The 20,833-nt window shown below is 45.8% G+C and overlaps 1 long non-coding RNA gene across 1 annotated transcript in view; it reads left to right on the top strand.

Annotated features, from left to right (window-relative positions):
- LOC118938210 overlaps positions 1–18,939 on the top strand; it is a 34,844-nt gene extending 15,905 nt beyond the window's left edge. Inside the window, exon 2 of the long non-coding RNA XR_005035453.1 lies at positions 16,941–18,939. This is a non-coding gene — a long non-coding RNA (uncharacterized LOC118938210). The remainder of the gene's footprint in view (positions 1–16,940) is intronic.
- The last annotated feature ends 1,894 nt before the right edge of the window (positions 18,940–20,833 follow it).

The following is a 20,833-nucleotide window of genomic DNA, read 5'->3' on the forward strand; positions in this document are numbered from 1 at the left end:
TTTCACTGGTCATCCCCCCAAAGCCAATTCCTCCTTCGGCCGCCTTTCCTTCCAGTTCTCCGCTGCCAATGACTGGAACGAACTGCAAAAATTACTGAGGCTGGAGAGGTATATCTCGCTCACTAGCTTTAAGCACCAGCTGTCAGAGCAGTTCAATGATCACTGCACCTGTACATAGCCCATCTGTAATTAGCCCATCCAACTACCTCATCCCCATACTGTTATCTATTTTATTTATTTTGCTCCTTTGCACCCCAGTAGCTCTACTTGTACACTCATCTTCTGCACATCTATCACTCCAGTGTTTAATTGCTATATTGTAATTATTTCGCCACTATGGCCTATTTATTGCCTTACCTCCGTTATCCTACCTCATTTGCACACACTGTATATTGACTTTTTCTATTGTATTATTGACTGTATGTTTGTTTATTCCATGTGTAACTGTGTGTTGTTGTATGTGTCGCGCTGCTTTGCTTTATCTTGGCCAGGTCGCAGTTCTAAATGAGAACTTGTTCTCAACTAGCCTACATGGTTAAATAAAGGTGAAATAAATACATTCAATAAAAAAACTGTTCTGCATAATTCTATGTCAATCCCAATCAGTGTTTTGGGACTGCGGAGATCACCAGGTCACTGGGAGTCTCAGCCATCATCCAAACTACTAGTTGTAGTATTTTGTTTGGGATATTTAACCCCCCCAGTAGAAAGGGGTTATTTTTGTTTTCCTGTGACTGATGGTCCGGGTTGTTTACGGAAACGCAATTATACGAGCAACTGAGCAGGCCATATTAGTCCCCAATGGCCTCTCAATAACAACCCTATGGAAGTCAATGGGGGGCTAACTAGTGAGCTAGCTGTTAACTGTGTTAGTGTTCAACAACACAGGAGACCCATGGCTCCAAGGCTGACAGGTTTTCCATGTTAGAGAGCAGGAATGAAAAGAGACAGAGGCATTTTTAGTTGAGGAAGAACTTGGAAAATGAGGCGATGTCGGATTTCACGAGCTTTCTAGTGAGCCTCTGACATTCTCATTTAGTTCCCATTGGGATGTGTCATTAGGGACCTTTCCCCTCCCCTTCCAGTTTAGGTATGCACAGCTCTGCCAATAGAAATGTGGACTGAAGAGGAGAGAAAGAAAGAAATAGAGAGAGAGAGAGAGAGACAGACAGACAGACAGACAGACAGACAGACAGACAGACAGACAGACAGACAAAAAAAAGAGAGACAGCTGGAAAGACAGTGAAAAGACAAAAGGTAACTGGAAAATGAAAACGCTCACTCACCATGGTAACCTATGCACGCGGTGTGCCATTTCCTTTTCAATGATAATACATTTGTTTGATTGCACCTTGACTCACATTGGTTGAGTGCCCTCCACTTCTTTCCATTATCAATAGGTTATTTCTTTACAGACATTGTCGAAAACTATAGTCTAATAATATTTCATTTAATTTACTTGGAAAGAGAGGATTCTCCTCCCACCTTTATTTAGCTAGGCAAGTCAGCTAAGAACAAATTCTTATTTACAATGATGGCCTACCAAAAGGCAAAAGGCCCCCTGCGGAGACTGGGATTAAATAAAAAAAAGCTCTTACAATATTCGACCCTACTCAACTTAGCTTACTGTTCTGACTTGGTGGTGCACATGTAGCCTATAGCCTGTTATAGAGAATTGTCATCATTGAATATTGTAAGAGCTTTCATTGTCTGCTTATATGCCCCCTTTATTTATCCTACGGTTCTGACTTGGTATACAGGGAGAATACTGTAAGAGCGGCCCATGTTCTGAATTCTGTCGCTGTACATTTCAATAGTCAGCCATATCAGCTATGTTTTTTGTGGGGAAATGGTTACATTTTTTATTTTGCTCACAACCGCTGTCATTTAAAAAGTAAAATCACTGGGGAACAGTTGCAGTGTGTGGGTAAATCACTGGGGAACAGTTGCAGTGCGTGGGTAAATCACTGGGGAACAGTAGCAGTGCGTGGGTAAATCACTGGGGAACAGTTGCAGTGCGTGGGTAAATCACTGGGGAACAGTAGCAGCGTGTGGGTAAATCACTGGGGAACAGTTGCAGTGCGTGGGTAAATCACTGGGGAACAGTTGCAGTGCGTGGGTAAATCACTGGGGAACAGTAGCAGTGCGTGGGTAAATCACTGGGGAACAGTTGCAGTGCGTGGGTAAATCACTGGGGAACAGTAGCAGTGGGTGGGTAAATCACTGGGGAACAGTAGCAGTGCGTGGGTAAATCACTGGGGAACAGTTGCAGTGCGTGGGTAAATCACTGGGGAACAGTAGCAGCGTGTGGGTAAAATCACTGGGGAACAGTTGCAGTGCGTGGGTAAAATGACTGGGGAACAGTAGTAGGGTGTGGGTAAATCACTGGGGAACAGTAGCAGTGCGTGGGAAAATCACTGGGGAACAGTAGCAGTGCGTGGGTAAATCACTGGGGAACAGTTGCAGTGCGTGGGTAAATCACTGGGGAACAGTAGCAGTGCGTGGGTAAAATCACTGGGGAACAGTTGCAGTGCGTGGGTAAATCACTGGGGAACAGTTGCAGTGCGTGGGTAAATCACTGGGGAACAGTAGCAGCGTGTGGGTAAAATCACTGGGGAACAGTTGCAGTGCGTGGGTAAAATGACTGGGGAACAGTAGTAGGGTGTGGGTAAAATCACTGGGGAACAGTAGTAGGCTGTGGGTAAAATCACTGGGGAACAGTAGTAGGGTGTGGGTAAAATCACTGGGGAACAGTAGTAGGGTGTGGGTAAAATCACTGGGGAACAGTAGCAGTGAGTGGGTAAAATCACTGGGGAACAGTAGTAGGGTGTGGGTAAAATCACTGGGGAACAGTAGTAGGGTGTGGGTAAAATCACTCGGGGAACAGTAGCAGTGTGTGGGTAAAATCACTGGGGAACAGTAGCAGTGTGTGGGTAAAATCACTGGGGAACAGTAGTAGGGTGTGGTTAAAATCACTGGGGAACAATAGTAGGGTGTGGGTAAAATCACTGGGGAACAGTAGCAGCATGTGGGTAAAATCACTGGGGAACAGTAGCAGCGTGTGGGTAAAATCACTGAGAAACAGTATCGGGGTGTAGGTAAAATCACTGGGGAACAGTAGCAGTGTGTGGGTAAAATCACTGGGGAACAGTAGTGGTGTGTGGATAAAATCACTGGGGAACAGTAGTAGGGTGTGGGTAAAATCACTGGGGAACAGTAGCAGTGTGTGGGTAAAATCACTGGGGAACAGTAGTAGGGTGTGGGTAAAATCACTGGGGAACAGTAGCAGCGTGTGGGTAAAATCATTGGGGAACAGTAGTAGGGTGTGGGTAAAATCACTGGGGAACAGTAGTAGGGTGTGGGTAAAATCACTGGGGAACAGTAGCAGTGCGTGGGTAAATCACTGGGGAACAGTTGCAGTGCGTGGGTAAATCACTGGGGAACAGTAGCAGTGCGTGGGTAAATCACTGGGGAACAGTTGCAGTGCGTGGGTAAATCACTGGGGAACAGTAGCAGTGGGTGGGTAAATCACTGGGGAACAGTAGCAGTGCGTGGGTAAATCACTGGGGAACAGTTGCAGTGCGTGGGTAAATCACTGGGGAACAGTAGCAGCGTGTGGGTAAAATCACTGGGGAACAGTTGCAGTGCGTGGGTAAAATGACTGGGGAACAGTAGTAGGGTGTGGGTAAATCACTGGGGAACAGTAGCAGTGCGTGGGAAAATCACTGGGGAATAGTAGCAGTGCGTGGGTAAATCACTGGGGAACAGTTGCAGTGCGTGGGTAAATCACTGGGGAACAGTAGCAGTGCGTGGGTAAATCACTGGGGAACAGTTGCAGTGCGTGGGTAAATCACTGGGGAACAGTTGCAGTGCGTGGGTAAATCACTGGGGAACAGTAGCAGCGTGTGGGTAAAATCACTGGGGAACAGTTGCAGTGCGTGGGTAAAATGACTGGGGAACAGTAGTAGGGTGTGGGTAAAATCACTGGGGAACAGTAGTAGGCTGTGGGTAAAATCACTGGGGAACAGTAGTAGGGTGTGGGTAAAATCACTGGGGAACAGTAGTAGGGTGTGGGTAAAATCACTGGGGAACAGTAGCAGTGAGTGGGTAAAATCACTGGGGAACAGTAGTAGGGTGTGGGTAAAATCACTGGGGAACAGTAGTAGGGTGTGGGTAAAATCACTCGGGGAACAGTAGCAGTGTGTGGGTAAAATCACTGGGGAACAGTAGCAGTGTGTGGGTAAAATCACTGGGGAACAGTAGTAGGGTGTGGTTAAAATCACTGGGGAACAATAGTAGGGTGTGGGTAAAATCACTGGGGAACAGTAGCAGCATGTGGGTAAAATCACTGGGGAACAGTAGCAGCGTGTGGGTAAAATCACTGAGAAACAGTATCGGGGTGTAGGTAAAATCACTGGGGAACAGTAGCAGTGTGTGGGTAAAATCACTGGGGAACAGTAGTGGTGTGTGGATAAAATCACTGGGGAACAGTAGTAGGGTGTGGGTAAAATCACTGGGGAACAGTAGCAGTGTGTGGGTAAAATCACTGGGGAACAGTAGTAGGGTGTGGGTAAAATCACTGGGGAACAGTAGCAGCGTGTGGGTAAAATCATTGGGGAACAGTAGTAGGGTGTGGGTAAAATCACTGGGGAACAGTAGTAGGGTGTGGGTAAAATCACTGGGGAACAGTAGTAGGGTGTGGGTAAAATCACTGGCGAACAGTAGTAGGGTGTGGGTAAAATCACTGGGGAACAGTAGCAGTGAGTGGGTAAAATCACTGGGGAACAGTAGTAGGGTGTGGGTAAAATCACTGGGGAACAGTAGTAGGGTGTGGGTAAAATCACTCGGGGAACAGTAGCAGTGTGTGGGTAAAATCACTGGGGAACAGTAGCAGTGTGTGGGTAAAATCACTGGGGAACAGTAGTAGGGTGTGGTTAAAATCACTGGGGAACAATAGTAGGGTGTGGGTAAAATCACTGGGGAACAGTAGCAGCATGTGGGTAAAATCACTGGGGAACAGTAGCAGCGTGTGGGTAAAATCACTGAGAAACAGTATCGGGGTGTAGGTAAAATCACTGGGGAACAGTAGCAGTGTGTGGGTAAAATCACTGGGGAACAGTAGTGGTGTGTGGATAAAATCACTGGGGAACAGTAGTAGGGTGTGGGTAAAATCACTGGGGAACAGTAGCAGTGTGTGGGTAAAATCACTGGGGAACAGTAGTAGGGTGTGGGTAAAATCACTGGGGAACAGTAGCAGCGTGTGGGTAAAATCATTGGGGAACAGTAGTAGGGTGTGGGTAAAATCACTGGGGAACAGTAGTAGGGTGTGGGTAAAATCACTGGGGAACAGTAGCAGTGTGTGGGTAAAATCACTGGGGAACAGTAGTAGGGTGTGGGTAAAATCACTGGGGAACAGTAGCAGCGTGTGGGTAAAATCACTGGGGAACAGTAGCAGCGTGTGGGTAAAATCACTGAGGAACAGTAGTAGGGTGTGGGTAAAATCACTGGGAAACAGTAGCAGTGTGTGGGTAAAATCACTGGGGAACAGTAGTGGTGTGTGGATAAAATCACTGGGGAACAGTAGTAGGGTGTGGGTAAAATCACTGGGGAACAGTAGCAGTGTGTGGGTAAAATCACTGGGGAACAGTAGTGGTGTGTGGATAAAATCACTGGGGAACAGTAGTAGGGTGTGGGTAAAATCACCGGGGAACAGTAGTAGGGTGTGGGTAAAATCACTGGGGAACAGTAGTAGGGTGTGGATAAAATCACTGGGGAACAGTAGTAGGGTGTGGGTAAAATCACTGGGGAACAGTAGTAGGCTGTGAATAAAATCACTGGGGAACAGTAGCAGTGTGTGGGTAAAATCACTGGGGAACAGTAGTGGTGTGTGGATAAAATCACTGGGGAACAGTAGTAGGCTGTGGATAAAATCACTGGGGAACAGTAGCAGTGTGTGGGTAAAATCACTGGGGAACAGTGGTGGTGTGTGGATAAAATCACTGGGGAACAGTAGTAGGGTGTGGGTAAAATCACTGGGGAACAGTAGTAGGGTGTGGATAAAATCACTGGGGAACAGTAGTAGGGTGTGGGTAAAATCACTGGGGAACAGTAGTAGGCTGTGGATAAAATCACTGGGGAACAGTAATAGGGTGTGGGTAAAATCACTGGGGAACAGTAGTAGGCTGTGGATAAAATCACTGGGGAACAGTAGTAGGGTGTGGGTAAAATCACTGGGGAACAGTAGTAGGGTGTGGGTAAAATCACTGGGGAACAGTAGTGGTGTGTGGATAAAATCACTGGGGAACAGTAGTAGGGTGTGGGTAAAATCACCGGGGAACAGTAGTAGGGTGTGGGTAAAATCACTGGGGAACAGTAGTGGGGTGTGGATAAAATCCCTGGGGAACAGTAGTAGGGTGTGGGTAAAATCACTGGGGAACAGTAGTAGGCTGTGGATAAAATCACTGGGGAACAGTAGTAGGGTGTGGGTAAAATCACTGGGGAACAGTAGTGGTGTGTGGATAAAATCACTGGGGAACAGTAGTAGGGTGTGGGTAAAATCACCGGGGAACAGTAGTAGGGTGTGGGTAAAATCACTGTTGTCAATGATTAGTTATTGGAGAAACAAGACCAAGATGAGACTCTGGACAAGGCGGATACGGTATATTCGAGGCCTTTTAATCAAGCATAGTGATATCTGGCAAACGTGCAGCACGGCTCCTATCGTCCACTCTTAGGGAGCTTTCGGAAAAAGAGGGCGTAACACATATTTGGGCAGTACATTTATACATTGAAATGACGTAGGTAGATTCTAGTAGTCCTGGCTCCTGGTTGGTTGTTCGTAGGTGATAGACAGTCCTCTCCAGCCTGTTGTCAGTATCCCATTGGTTCTTGACAGAGTTCTTTGTCTTTGTAGCCCATCCCAAAGGGTTTTGAGCAGTGTATATTCATGGGTTATCAGTGTGTTTAACAACAGTCAGTGAATGCGTCATTACATGTTTTAATATGTTATTACAACACTGGGGAACAGTAGTGGGGTGTGGATAAAATCCCTGGGGAACAGTAGTAGGGTGTGGGTAAAATCACTGGGGAACAGTAGTAGGCTGTGGATAAAATCCCTGGGGAACAGTAGCAGTGTGTGGGTAAAATCACTGGGGAACAGTAGTGGTGTGTGGGTAAAATCACTGGGGAATCCAGGGGGAAAAAGCCATATGTGTTAATGGCGTTGTTGCTCTATAACCTGTTAGTATAAAAACATGTTGACTCACCCTACTTGTAGAGAAATGCCAAAACTATCCTCTTCTTCATGTTTCTTAATTAAATGGTATTTTTTGTTGTCCTAGCATACCTGGCTAAAATGCTTGCTATCCTGACTTCCTTTCATGGGCAATGATGCGCCAGGCCAGCTAGTTAACATTAACCTACTAGCTACATGTTGAACTTCCATCCTCTCAGGCCAGGGGCACAATGTTTGAATTTATGGTTGGATCAGACACGCAATTATAATCATTGGCCAGTACAGAGAATGAAGTTAAACCACAAGTACAAACCCTTATCTCCGTTCGTGGCTAATTTAGGAGAGGGTTGATTTTAGCTAGCTAGCCACCAGAGGACAAAGACACAAGAGATGCAACAAATTCAACAAATGTTCAATGACATTTGGCTTATGATAAATGTGATTGGTGTGAAGCCAAATCCAAACAGGTGTCACAACCGAAGTTGGTCCCTCTCCTTGTTCAGGCGGCGTTCGGCGGTCGACGTCACCGGCTTTCTAGTCACCACCGATCCATGTTTAATTTCCGTTTTGTTTTGTCTTCATTGTACACACCTGGTTTCCATTCCATAATCATGTTCCTTATTTAACCCTCTGGCTTCCCCTTTTGTTTTGTGCGTGATTGTTTTTGTCAAGGTGCTCCGTGTACGTGTTCTGGATTGTTCATGTTTATCCTTGTTGGATTATTGTTGATATTGAGTAAATATCGTGGCTTTACTCATACATGTGTCCTGTGCCTGACTCCACTTTTTTCCATTCACCTGGAACAATGACAACAGGCTTTGTTTTGGTATGCCAGGACCATTTCCAGCTGAGCTCACTCAGTTTAGCTCAACACTGATTGGCTATTATAGGAACAAATATATAAAGGGAGGCCAAATGCTCGCTGGCTTCCCTTGCATTCAATGCTACGGGCGGCAACAATGTCATACTCTTCTTGTCCACAGGATCAGATAGACACATAGGCTACTGAGACACAGGGGGCGCTGTTTCCTTCGCTCCGATGCTTTCTCCAGTGAGATACATTTAGCCTCTTGCGAATTGAAGGACGTTTATGAGACACAGAGAGACGAAAGATACATTATTTTGTTTCTTGGTAAATGTTTTGGGAAGCCTGGCTTCCCTTGGCATCCACTAATACACGTCTATCCGCTTCATTAGGGAGCAGGCATAGGGTCTTACCTTCATCATGATACTGATAGAAAATAATAGCAATCTTAAAAAACGTGACTCTCCTTCATATTCACAACCTCCGTGGGCTTTTGGAGTAGCGATCTGGCAAAAAAATAATAGGCCTAAACTTGATTTAGGCTACATTGTGGCATGCTAAATGGTTCTGATTGGTCATAGATGATCAAGCAAATAGATGAGCCATATCACCTCCACTTATTTGCCCAGACAGAAACCATTTAACCAAATAGCTTACACAGATGAAGATTAAGTGAAACAAAATGACATTGATTGACTATCAGAGAAGTCAGGGAAGTCAGGTCCTGAGGCCTCGGCTACTAAGTGACTGTGAGTAAAGCAATCCAATTACTAAACTACATAACATGGCAAAATTTTCGAATAAATGAGCCAACTAGACAAGATGATCAGGAACTAACATTTTCCCGGCCTAATTGTAGCCTAACCAATATCCAAACGGAGATTCACTGAAAACAAAAATCGGACATTTTTTGATTTGACAAGACTCGTCCCCAAGCTTGTCTCAAAGCAGCACCATGGCGAAGTCCCCGATCAAAATGGAGCTGAAATGATCATCTAGTTGACCACACGCAGGTCCTATTGCATCAAAAGGGTTGTATGACTTTGGGAGTTTCAGTCAGCAACAATTTGATACAATTGCATTAGCCTACTTTATTCCAATATTTTCGTCACAGAGTAATTCATTCTTTGTGGATCCATCCAGTTGTGGTTTAGAAAACAGTGCATGCTCAGTGGTGGGCTATGCTAAGAGACGGACGGAGTGACTTCCCTCGCAACGTTTAGAACTGCCAGGAGGACCATCAAGAGTTAAACAGGGAAGTGTGTGCAAAGTCCCCTCAGCATTATAGCTACGTGTCATATCAGTTGTAGGCAGAACTTTACCGACATGTTTAGGCACTAGGCTACTAGGTCGTTTGGCGGAAATAAAAGTGTTGGCTTTACTACAGGCAATACCTTTCACATATCATGAAACGGTGGTGGTAAAGTTGGCTGGAAAATGTCCGTATGAAAGGGACAGCCTATAATGGATCCATGGATGAGCCAGGAATACTTCAGTATGCAGAGACAGATCCTTCTCTAATTCATGAGTGTTTAGACTGGAGAGAGAAGAGAGCCCTCAATAACCCCTCACTGGCTACTCCTGAACCCCTCTTTCTCTCTTCCCTTCCGCTGTTTCCACACTGACTGCATGTGTGTCTTGTTTCCGCAGTGTCTTTGTGTCAGGAGTAGAGAAGAGATGTGTACACTCACACATCTGTGCTAATGTTTAGTGGAAACCGTAAGGTCCTGATTCCATGTTGGATTGAGATAATTGCTCTTGGTTTGACCCTGGGAAACCAACTAGCATTATGCATCATATCTTCTACTAGCCCTATAGTGTATAATAGCATAACATGGAAACCAGCTAGCATTATGCATCAGCTGCAGCCTATCTTCAACTAGCCCTATAGTGTTTAATAGCATAACATGGAAACCAGCTAGCATTATGCATCAGATGCAACCTATCTTCAACTAGCCCTATAGTGTATAATAGCATAACATGGAAACCAGCTAGCATTATGCATCAGCTGCAGCCTATCTTCAACTAGCCCTATAGTGTATAATAGCATAGAATGTATCTTGCACGCGGATTAGCAGCACAGGTCACTCATTGTGACAGCATAACATGTTGACATTCCAAATCAGAAACACTGTACAGCTGTACACTAAGGGTGTGTGCCCCAAAAACACCCTATTCACTATGTAGTGCACTACTTTTGATCAAGGCCCATCGGATAATATATCTGGGATAGGGTGTCATTTCAGATGCAGACTAACAGTTCCACTCATAGTGCTTCCTTTGAAAACAAGTCATCCACACAGGATTGCCCGTCGTACATCGATTTTACGCTCTCGCCACTCTACATCTGAGCTGTCGTCGAGAGTGCTTATTAATAAATCAACACTGAGCCTATGAACTCTGCAGGGTAACATGTTTGGTATGTGCTCAGTATGGAGGAGCCCCAGCTTGAGAGCAGCAGGGTCTCAGTTCATTAGTTATAGGAGAGGAAAGGGGGAATTGACAAGAAGATGAGCTGTGCTGGCTGCTGCATCACACATCACCATATATAACCTTTAGTAGCTACAGGTAACACACACACCTTCCTGTCTCTGTGTGTGTGTGTGTGTGTGTGTGTGTGTGTGTGTGTGTGTGTGTGTGTGTGTGTGTGTGTGTGTGTGTGTGTGTGTGTGTGTGTGTGTGTGTGCGTGTGCGTGTGTGCGTGCGCTCATGCGTGTGTGTGTGTGTGAGAGAGAGAGTTAGAAAACAAGGGCTATAGAGTGAAAGAAAGAAAGAGCGAGGTCGAGAGAGAAAGCAAGGAAGAGAAAGAGAGAGTGAGAGAGAAAGAGAGAGGTGGGGTGAGAGACAGACAGACAGATAGACAGAGAGAGAGACAAAGAAAAAAAGAGAGACAAAGAGATCGAAAGACAGAGAAAGAGAGAGTGAAAGAGAAGTAGGGAGATTGTATGGAGAGTGTATGGAAGAGAGAGTGTGTGGGAGAGAGAGGTAGGGAGAGAGTGTATGGAAGAGAGAGTGTGTGGAAGAGAGAGGTAGGGAGAGAGTGTATGGAAGAGAGAGTGTGTGGGAGAGAGAAGTAGGGAGAGAGTGTGTGGGATCAGCAGCTGGAGGGCTCTTTCTTTCTCGAGGGGGCCTCTGTTTATTTACTGTACTACACTTCCACTCCTCTTTTTCCTCTCTCCTTCTCCCGCTCTGTTTCATTCCCCCTCTTTCTCATCCTCTAACTCTCCCACTCCCTCTCTCTGTCATCCTCCCACTCACGTCTTCCTCCCATATATTTTAAATGGTTTCACCCACTCTCCACTTTTACCCTACTCTCCAACTCCGGGACTTCCCTTTCCCACTCCCCCTCTCTCCATTTATCTTTTCCGACTCATTATCCCCCTTTCCCAAATGGTCACTCTCCCCTCTTCTACAGTATGTGTTCTTCTGCCCCTCTCCCATTCCCAAACCTTTTCCCATATGCTCCTATATGCTATGTATGATTACCAGAAGAACTAAGAAGAAGAACATCCATTGTTCATCGGTTATGGTTCCCTGTGGCCATTTTTATATACAGTATAAACCATCACACAGCAGCATGCCAGTCAAGTGCAGCGAGTCGGCCTAGATTACATCTAAACTCCATGTTAGTTTCTGTCCCCATGACTCAGTTGTATTTCTTGGTAAAGGTTCAACTTCTCTGTAATTGATCTGGTTTGTTGGTGCACTATGATGAACCGTCATGTTTCCGTGTGTGTGCCAATGTTTCCACAGGAAATGGCCCCGGTCTTAACAGGGTGAGCAGGTTTAGGCTCTGATATGTATTCTGCTCTAGAACAGCCTGAGACACACACACCACACACCCATGGACGTACGGGGGCAGAGGCGCAGGCTTAATTTACCAACAAACCACATGTTCTCAGGGACACCACAGCAGCTCATCAGCAGTATCTTTCAGTCTGTCAACTTTGCCCTCTTACTGTCCTAAAGCTCAACTCCTGACTGAGAAGTTGTTTTTGATCCCTCCCTCCCTCCCTCCCTCCCTCCCTCCCTCCCTCCCTCCCTCCCTCCCTCCCTCCCTCCCTCCCTCCGTCATTGGAAATGACTCTTCGTGTAAAGTGCAGGAGAGTGATATAATATGCCCTATGTATAATTGAACTAATAACAGGTTGGAACGAGATCCCACAGTCACTGGGTCCTGCAGGAATGGAGTTAAAGAACCTGGTATAGAGGGACTAGCTCCAGATGCTTTGGTTTGTGAGTGTGTGTTTGTGTGTGTGTGTGTGTGTGTGTGTAAGTGTGTGTAATTACATGTGTGTGTATGTGTGCAAATGCATGTGCGTGTGTGCGCATGCGTGTGCATGCATGTGTGTGTGTGTGCCTGCCTCAGCATGAATGCCTGCTGCAAGGCAAACCATGTAGGATACAGGCTCCGGAGAATAAAGTTGTGTGTTTTGCGACACAGGAGAAGAATGAGAATGATCCCTAGCAACACAGCTAGCTCTGTGAAAGGATACTCTATTTGTATCATCTTGTGCTTATTTGGCTGTTTCCAATCACTGTGGCTCTTTCTAGAGAATCCTCAGGAGTACTGGAACTTCCAGAGCTATCTGGATGATAGTAGAGCTTCTCTCTCATTTAGACATTATCTCTATTTTCAGTTTCTAAGACAAACATCTGCTCAGTGGTAGGTATAGTTAGGTCATTTTAATGACTACAAATAATGGATTATTTCTAAGAAAAGAAGCTGAATTCGGAGATAGGCGATGGTAATGGTTTGGTCATATTTATTGAAGACAAAAACAATGTTTTGTTCTCGGAAAAGAAGCTGAGTTCGAGGCTGACGATTAGTTCATTTTAATGAAAGGAAAAACAAGGTCCATGTTTGTGCCTGTTGGACGTAAGCAGCTGGTACAGGTTTTGTTCAGTGTTCAGAGTGAAGGAAAGTATGTCGTCAAGTAGGTTGTTAGCTGTGGACTGACTGCTGTGTTAAGTCCAGAGTCCTTGTCATAAGAGGGTGTGTGTGTGCTCGCGCGTGCATGCATGAAAGCCCAGGAGGTTGGTGGAACCTTCATTGGGGAGAACGGGCTCGTGGTAATGACTGGAGCGCAATAGGTGGAATGGTATCAAACACATCAAACGCATGGTTTCCATGTGGTTGATGCCATTCCATTGACTCCGTTCCAGACATTATTATGACCCGTCCTCCCCTCAGCAGCCTCCACTGGTATAAAGCTTGGTGGATTCTGACTGTGTATGGTAAAGCACACTCTCCAGGCCCAAAATAATGCCTAATGAACCACACCCTCTAACCACTAACCACACTCTGTACTCTGGCTCTCTGTCTGGGGTAGAAACTTCAAACTGCTGGAGTCCATACATGTTGGCTTCCTTTGTTTTTATTCTAATAAATATATTTCCTTCATGTTTCTGGACAACACTATGCCCAGCATGTGTTCTGGCAGGGTTTACTCCCTCCAGTAAACGCACTGCCCTGAAGAAAAAGGCAGAAAGACTGGCCACCATCTCAGCGACGCCTGCCTGCACTCCCCAACCCCAAACCCACAAAGAATGGGAACGGAGAATAGCGGGAAAGAGAGGGGGATGGAGGCAGGGTACGAGGGAGATGAGAGAGGGATTGAGGGAGGGTTTATGAAAACCACCATGGATGAAGGCAATCTTTAATAAGGGGAAATGTGAGTTTCTGTGGTTACTGGTAACGGCACCAGTTGTCTAGGAGGAATATTGTGAGATGTTGAACGAAACAGTTTGTTTACCCAGAGGAGTGAACGAGTCCATAGTCCCCCCCCCCCCCCCCCCCCCCCCCCCCCCCCACACACACACACACACGCACACACACGCATTCAGAGCCGGTCAGCTCTCATGGCTACAATCAATTATAATGGTCTCCATAGACTGACAACATTCTAAACAATCTACAGACCATGCCTCAGATTGATAATGGCCTGTATTGTATTCTCAAAGCATATTAGCCACGTAGCCTCTTAACCTTATATTAACCTTAACCCATGTCTCTTCTCTACAAGTACTCTGTGGGGGGAAGAATGTGGGGAATTTTCCCTTAATGTGCTTACATACCTCAGAAGTCCTTCATTAGTGGCAGGATGTGACATCACTGAAAAAACATGTGTGGGTTGGTTGTCCATCTACTGTCCTTAATCTACACTCTGCCTGGACTAACATCTACACTCTGCCTGGACTAACTAACATCTACACTCTGCCTGGACTAACTAACATCTACACTCTACCTGGACTAACATCTACACTCTGCCTGACTAACATCTACACTCTGCCTGGACTAACTAATATCTACACTCTGCCTGGACTAACTAACATCTACACTCTGCCTGGACAAACATCTACACTCTACCTAGACAAACATCTACACTCTGCCTGGACTAACTAACATCTACACTCTGCCTGGACTAACATCTACACTCTGCCTGGACTAACTAATATCTACACTCTGCCTGACATAATGTGTGTAAGTGACTAGAGGAGTGATGGATTACTTAAAGATGCACTCTAGTGATTGTGTTACTTTATCACACAGATACAGTAAAGGTTTAAAACAAATCTTCATGGAGTAGGCCATTCGAGGATGCGGTCTGATGGTGCCCTCTGATGTCATCGGCCTCCCCCCCTTGCTTGTGGAAACAATAGAGGAACCCCCCCCCCTCCCACTGGTGCCATGTCAGAGGATACCTCGACCACCTATTGAGATGGACATCTAGTTAAGTAAATCAGATGATAAATGATCTGAAAGTGAGACTGGAGTAGGACTTTAAGTATGGTTCATGTAAACTAGTTGAAGCTCCACAGACACCCCTGTGTTACTCCCTTTCCAATGTTTAGTGTTAGTCATGGTCAGGGACACTGTCGTAATTTCACGTTCACACTCCCTGAACGTTGTCTACAAAATGTCTTGGAGGGAAAGTTCCAGCTCAACACAAAATGTTCTATATAAGTAATTTGGTTTGGATCAGGGTGCTCTCTCTACTGTAGGCTACATGTTCAGCTCTCCAGTGGTAAACATTCACTTACATAAAGAATGTTCTCCCTCACTGATTGTGCATTTGTTGTCTGGTTGTGTTTTTACTGTAAGCTTACTGCTAGCTGCCTGGGACTGAGGGGCCGTCTCCAGTGGCGTTTCACTGTGTTTACTCTAGGTCTGAGGGGACTGAGGGGCCGTTTCCAGTGGGGTTTCACTGTGTTTACTCTAGGTCTGAGGGGACTGAGGGGCCGTCTCCAGTGGCGTTTCACTGTGTTTACTCTAGGTCTGAGGGGACTGAGGGGCCGTCTCCAGTGGCGTTTCACTGTGTTTACTCTAGGTCTGAGGGGACTGAGGGGCCGTCTCCAGTGGCGTTTCACTGTGTTTACTCTAGGTCTGAGGGGACTGAGGGGCCGTTTCCAGTGGGGTTTCACTGTGTTTACTCTAGGTCTGAGGGGACTGAGGGGCCGTCTCCAGTGGCGTTTCACTGTGTTTACTCTAGGTCTGAGGGGACTGAGGGGCCGTCTCCAGTGGCGTTTCACTGTGTTTACTCTAGGTCTGAGGGGACTGAGGGGCCGTCTCCAGTGGCGTTTCACTGTGTTTACTCTAGGTCTGAGGGGACTGAGGGGCCGTTTCCAGTGGCGTTTCACTGTGTTTACTCTCAGTCTGAGGGGACTGAGGAACAGTATGTTTGTCTAACCAGATAAAAGGTGGAGACAGCATGGTGAGATTGAGAGATGGCAGAGACAAGGAGAAAGCAGAGCGAGAGCAGTAGTGCTGTACCTGTAAACATGATTACATGTACTATTATTTATACTAATTAAATGAACTGGTTTTCATGATCGTCATTGCATTGTAATGTATTTGCTGACATGCTGGACCACTATACTGCTTTGGCAATATCTACAAATTGTATTTCATGCCAATAAATCAATCTGAGAGAGAGAGAGAGAGAGAGAGAGAGAGAGAGAGAGAGAGAGAGAGAGAGAGAGAGAGAGAGAGAGAGAGAGAGAGAGAGAGAGAGAGAGAGAGAGAGAGAGAGAGAGAGAGAGAGAGAGAGAGAGAGAGAGAGAGAGAGAGAGAGAGAGAGAGAGAGAGAGAGAGAGAGAGAGAGAGAGAGAGAGAGAGAGAGAGAGAGAGAGAGAGAGAGAGAGAGAGAGAGAGAGAGAGAGAGAGAGAGAGAGAGAGAGAGAGAGAGAGAGAGAGAGAGAGAGAGAGAGAGAGAGAGAGAGAGAGAGAGAGCACAAGTAGATGGTAAACATTTGATACTACACTATAGTACATGAGCAATTCATTACTGCATTTAAATCAAAAGTGAATAAAATCAAATCCCATTTTAATCTTCACTAAATGTGCACATATGTTATAATGTGCTCAACATATTTGGGTATTATATGTTGTACAATCATCAACCGCGTAGTCTATAATGTGGTAAAAAAGCAATTAAGAGTCCACAGGATAATTGTTCTTTCACGTCATCAGATATTTAACTCAAATTGAGACCGCTTAGGGTAGCAGAGAGATGCAGAATAAGCACAGCCACAGAAGCCAACACCACAAGAGAACACAACCGACAGTAACTCTGTGCAGATGAGGAGGAGGAGACGGGGGTTTAGTAGCCACCACATTGCCTGACACAGGAACTTCTAGATGCAGTTGGCTCAGTGTCTCTAGGCTGACTAAGCTTACTGAGGAGAAGCCTCCCTGGGAGAACACAATCCAGTGGTCCCATTTGGATGCATGTGATCTAAGCATTATGTGGTTAGACTAGAGTACTGCTTCTACGGTTCAGGGAAAGCTGAGGGTCTGGGCCGACTAAACATACTGAGGAAAAACATTGGAGAATTCACATGAACTACATGCAAACCGTGATCACTGTCTTGCTGACATTATTTTGTTCTACTTCTCAGGTCTCCCTAACTGACTCCCACAGAGGCAGATATGTAGAGACTGTGATGGAAACCTGGAGCTGCTGATAAGGGCTGCTGTGGAGGAGGACGGGCGCGTATGCTGGGGGGCCACACACACACACACACACACACACACACCACCACCTCATCAAGCGAGTTCCCCACCACCAGTCCAGAACACCCAGATTGAATGAGAACCCTATTGCTCTCAATGGACAGATCTTTCTTGAAGATAACCCACTGAGGGACGATGTTCACAGTGAAGATGGTATCTGAACCTCCATGTTGGATCTCCAGGCCTGGGCTGCACTCCAAATGGTACCCTATTGCCTACATAGTGTACTACTTTTGACCAGGGCCCATAGGGTTCTGGTCAAGAGTAGTGCACTATGTAAGGAATGAGTTACCATTTGGGATGTAACCCCGGACTCTTTGATGGGCACAGGTCCATTATTCAGGAGAGAGGGAGGGGAGAAAGACTCAGTTACCATAGTTGGAAGCCTGACTGTTCCTTAGCAGTGATCTATGCTCTGGCCCTTACATGGGGGTTTCCACCATCACACAGTGTTTGTTTTCAACTGCTGAACGTAGCCTTTAAGATACATATGGGAGTTGTGTTGTAATAGAACGTTAAAGTCAGTATATCTTCAATGCCTCCTAGTTTGTGGTACTGTGTGACTCATTACAGAGGCCTGTAGATTTGGATCAGGTTTTAGAATGTAGCCAACTGTCAGTTTAAAATGTACCATTCCATCCTTGTTATTGTAAGGGTCCAGCGGTTGGAAACGGAACTGCTATTTAAACCGGGTACGTTTCCTAACACCCATTCACTCGGCTCCCTCGGCGTCCCTCGGCTCCCTCGGCGTCCCTCGGTGTCCCTCGGCGTCCCTCGGTGTCCCTCGGCGTCCCTCGGTGTCCCTCGGCGTCCCTCGGCGTCCCTCGGCTCCCTCGGCGTCCCTCGTCGTGAGTGTTCATCTAACACTCATATCCTCATATTGTACTGCAGGAGAACTAGAGACCCAAACCGAGCCCTAACCTTTCATTTACTATGAGCAATGGGAAAAATGTATGTCAACAGAATGTTTTGTAAAACGCAACCCAGAAATGCTGCTGTGGTTTTCACTTTTCAGAGACATCTGGTGGTTGTCTTTCATATTGTTTTGGACAGTGATTCCACTGGGCAAAGACGTCATAGCAACCCTCCAATTCGGATCGATTTTTTCTAATTTGATTGAGAACTAAGAAACTAAATCAATCAAAATCCCTGTGTTGATGTATATTGAACTGGACAGAAATGGATAACAATGAAAGACCACAACACCAAGGTTTCTCTCTCACATGGACATTTTCCACTCTGAGATGTTTAGGAGCAGTGGAAGACAGGAGGTCAAGAGGTCATCAAAATACTCCGTAAAAACACAACTGAAATGGCAGAGTGCCAAACTCCCGGGAACGTGATCTGGATCCAATTCCTGGTCCAATAAGCTGGACCCGGAATAGGAGCCAATATTCCGCTAAGCTCTTCCCATTCCCAAACCCCTCCGGAATACTTCATAACATTCCAAGATTCTTTCCAACATCCTTCAACAGTGTGCAGGTGTGCTATTAGTGTGATACTACAACAAACACATGTCAGTGGAAAGAATGTAGCCTAATGTCTGTTCGCTTACTTAGTTCTGATCCTATAGGGTATGATGTTAGTCTGCCTTAAGCATAGTAAATGAGACATATAAGTCTTTCTTCGAAGGGGGAATTCCAAACTGTGGCGGAGATCATTGTATATCTGTTCCACTGGAATGTGTGGAGATTCTTTCCCTTCAGCTACACCAGATAAGAGATCAAAACGCTCAGCTCCAAGTCTGTGGGTTACCATTTCATTAAAAACCGCAACCCCAAATGTTTTTTGGTGGATTCATTTTCGCACATTCATTGTCTTGGCAGAGAATCTAGATTCAAAGCCCAAATGCTGGGAAAAGCGATTAAATACACAGTCATCTATCTGTCTGGTGTCGCTGGTGGGTGTGTTTCAATGTTTGGTTGTTTATGCCTGGTTTTGCAGTGTGTATATGCTGTGGAGTTCCCTCAGTCATACCGTAGTAGACAGGTGGGTAGGGACTAGAGGAGGTAAGCGTGCCAGCAAGGCAATGTACAGGACCCTGTGTGTGTGTATGTGTGTGTGTGTGTGTGTGTTTGTGTGTCACTGTCTGTCTATGTATGTGAGTAAGCCCTCTTGCACTGTCTGTCTGGTTTATATTGATTGTCACACAGAGCGGTAGTTCAGTCTGAAGTGTCTTTGCCCCACATCAACCCTCTGGGCTGTCTGGATCTCCCTTTAATGAGGAGGGAGATGACTGAGTGATCTATCATTAGCAAGGATTTCAGTATATATTATGAGAGACAGTAACCACAGTTACAGTAGTATTTCTGTGTGACACAAGACAGGGTGTGTGAAAAAGTCTTATTAGAGACATCTCCTAAAAACTGAAGATGACTCAGTGAACACTCCGTACTTTGTGCTTAGGTGCACTTTGTGTGTTTGTGTGCCAGCATGCATGTAATGTGCTTGAGTTTGTGTGTGTGAACACACATCTGTGTGTGTGTGTCAACCTGCAAGTGTGTGCCACATAAGTGTGTGTGTGTGTGTGTGTGTGTGAGGTTAGGGGAAAAGCACAGGGGGATCTAAAGTGGTGGAGGGAAGGTTTACTTTTAACCCAACAGGAAACCCTGTGGCAGTAACTCACAGAGGCGGGTGACAGGGCTCCGCATGATGCCAGGGACTGATACACCCTCCTGGGCTTGGGGCCTGGCCACCCTCCCCTACTACCCCTTCCCCCCTCTTCCAGGAAGAACCAGAGCAGAGCAAAGACCGTTCAACTGCCACCCACCCAGCCTGGCCTTATCAACATCCCTCTGGCCTGAGGGGTTGGAGGGTGGGGGGGGGGGGGTTGGCTGGTGGGCTGGCTATAAGGGGGCTTGGGGTGGAGAGGGTCACAAAGGCTGTTGTGGTTTAGATCTAGGTTTAACAATCCTTCTTTAATCTGTCTCCTCTCTACAATGATTCAAGTGGATTTAACAAGTGGCCTCAATAAGGGATCATCATTTTCACCAGGATTCACCGGGTCAGTCTGTCATGGAAAGAGCAGGTGTTCCTAATGTTTTGTACACTCAGTGTAGTTGAACTGAGACTGTGACTGACCACACAATAAAGTGTCTTCTCTAATTCTATTCAACATATTACAAATCATTTTTATTTATATATCTAGTCCTTATTTGATCAGTTTGATTTTAAAATAGCTCATTTGCATGAGATTAGTTTTCAGGACAATTTGGCCCTGATGAGTCCACACACACAGACACAGACACACACACACACACACACACACACACACACACACACACACACACGCGCGCGCTCGCATGCACACACACACACACGCTCGCATGCACACACACACACACACAAATCTACCGAGACCTTATCCCGAGATCTCAGTACGGGTGGAAAAGTTCCCAAAACCACAGAATCAATGCTTTGTTTAAATTGTTGGTCCTTTCCCTAAATCAAGATAGCTCTTCACAGTGTGTGAAGACAAATGTCTCTCTCCAGGTTTTATGCTGAAGTAAAGCCTGCTGTATATGGGGTCAGAGTTGTAGATCAAATCTGATGAATAGAGGAGTAACATCCCTGCTAGAGAACAGTGGGCTCTTTCAGTGGACCCATGCCGTAATCTGTCTTGGAATCAATTCATGGTTTAGGAAATCATTTCATCTAACTGCCTTTGGAATCATTCACTTTTAGTGAATCCTTTCAGTAATATACCAAACAGTTCAATTACTTTTAGGGAATCATTCAACTTATTCACCCAGGAATCGTTTAACTTTTAGGGAATAAT

This window comes from Oncorhynchus mykiss, chromosome 13, assembly GCF_013265735.2.
Source record: "Oncorhynchus mykiss isolate Arlee chromosome 13, USDA_OmykA_1.1, whole genome shotgun sequence".
Taxonomy (NCBI): Eukaryota; Metazoa; Chordata; class Actinopteri; order Salmoniformes; family Salmonidae; genus Oncorhynchus; species Oncorhynchus mykiss.